We start from the raw sequence: 2,119 nt of genomic DNA, 5'->3' as shown, positions 1-2,119 counted from the left end.
AAAGTCTCTATTTCATGTTATGGATATTTGTAGATATTTTGATTTTATTTTGGATATTGGTTTTGGATATGGTTGGGGGCACATCCTAACAAAATTTTATTACTCTTTTAGTTAGAGGCTTTATGGTACTTCTATGGGTTGGAATAGGCGGGTCAGTATTGGTGTCATCCTTGGCATTGGAGTAAGGTGTTGGGATCACATCATTAGATGATATTCTTGGTTGTTCTATCCTATTTCAATTTGGGATTGATTATAACTTATTTTGGAACATCTTTAGTTATGGCCTAGTTTATTACCTTTATTTTGGGATTATTTGGTAGTTGGATTATTGATACGGGATAGTTTGACTTTGTTGGGTCACTCACGGTTGTGGTTTATTCCTAGAGTCTTTTTTTCTGTTGTACACTGTCGTGTTACATGCTTGAAGTTCAGCCAACACAAGGCAAGAGGATGGAGGTTGGGTTGGGTTATAGGGGTGGTCTTTAGTCCTTATTGAATTTGGGATGCCTACTATGACAATGCCCCAGGGTGGGTCATATCAAGTTGGTATCAGCACCAAGGTTCATGGTCAATTGGGAGTCTACAAAGTCCTATCGAGTAGAGTCTCTTTTAGTGGTGTGTAGTATTCCACATTAATAAGATAAAGTCTACAAGACAGAAATGTTTTACTTTTTTGGTATTCTATTTTCAAGCTTGGAGTCCCAGTCCTGGAATCTTCTCTAATCCTTTTTTGTTTATCTTTTAGATTATGCCTCATAGATCTAGAACACAAGGGAATTCTTTTATCCCATCCAGGGGTAATGTTGAAAGGGTGTATCCTACTTTTTAGGTTCATCTTTGATCTCAAGGTCCTAGCCCTAATGGTTCTAGAGTTCCACCAGTTGCTACTAGTCCTCCTCAAGTCAAGGTGACTAATGTGGAATTCTGTCAGTCTATTTATGCTATTGCTAAATTTATTGTTGCTCAAGCCTAGCGGGATATGTCTGTTGCTTTGTCTACATAGGCCACAAGGGTTGGCCAATTTATGAAGTTGGGTCCTCCCACTTTTTCGGAGTGGAGGTGGAGGAGAATCCATACAGTTTCTTAGATGAGATAGAAAAGATATTTTTAGTGATGCAGGCTACAAATATGGAGGGGGTAGCATTGATTTTATCATTTCTAAAAGGTTGCATATCAGTTTTATGAAGAGTGGGATAGAGATATAAGGGATGTGGAGGAGTCATCCTTATAAGATGCCTTTTCTGGTGCTTTTATGGGTCATTTCTTTCCCCAATAGTTGAGTGATGCAAAGATTAATGAGTTATTAAACCTTAAGCAAGTGAGAATATATATCAAGGAATGTGCCTTAACGTTTCATCAATTGTCAAGGTAAGCTCCTGATTTGGTAGTTGGAATGCAGTCTAGAATGAGGAAGTTTGCTTTTTGGTTGAATCGAGCACTTACTTTGGAGAGCAAGATTGCCTTGCTGATTAAGGATATGGATATCTCTAGGTTGACTTTTCATATGCAATAAGTAGAGGATAAAAAGTGGAAGCAGTTATATAGTGGGAGGCTGCTTCTTTAGCTACTAAGGGGAGGTTCATTTTTTATCTTAAAGCTCGGAGGTTAATCTCCAAAGGTTTTCTTTATCACTTGGTTTGGGTGTAAGATTCTAACTCAGAAGGTCCTTCTTTCTTGTCAGTTCAAGTGGTTAATGAGTTTCCAAAGGTATTTCCAAGTGATCTTTTTGTGTTCCTCCAAATAGGAAAATATAGTTTGGTATTGATCTAATTCCAGACACTCATCAAATTTTTATTCCTCCATATAGAATGGTTCTCAGTTAACAGAACTCAAGGAGAAACTTAAGGATCTTCTTGATAAGGGATTTATTCATGCTAGTGTATCTTTTTGGATTACACTGATGTTGTTTGTGCACAAGAAGGATAGTTCCTTTCGGATGTACAATGACTATAGGCAGTTTAATAAATTGACAATTATGAACAAGTATCCCCTAAGATGACTTTACATACTCGTTATGGGTACTTTGAGATTCTAGTGAAGTTATTTAGGTTGGCTAAAGCTCTGGTGGCATTTATGAATCAGAGATAGATTTTCCATCAGTATTTAGATCTCTTTATTA

This window comes from Capsicum annuum, chromosome 12 (genome assembly GCF_002878395.1).
Source record: "Capsicum annuum cultivar UCD-10X-F1 chromosome 12, UCD10Xv1.1, whole genome shotgun sequence".
NCBI lineage: Eukaryota > Viridiplantae > Streptophyta > Magnoliopsida > Solanales > Solanaceae > Capsicum > Capsicum annuum.
Note: the sequence above shows the minus strand (reverse complement) of the source record.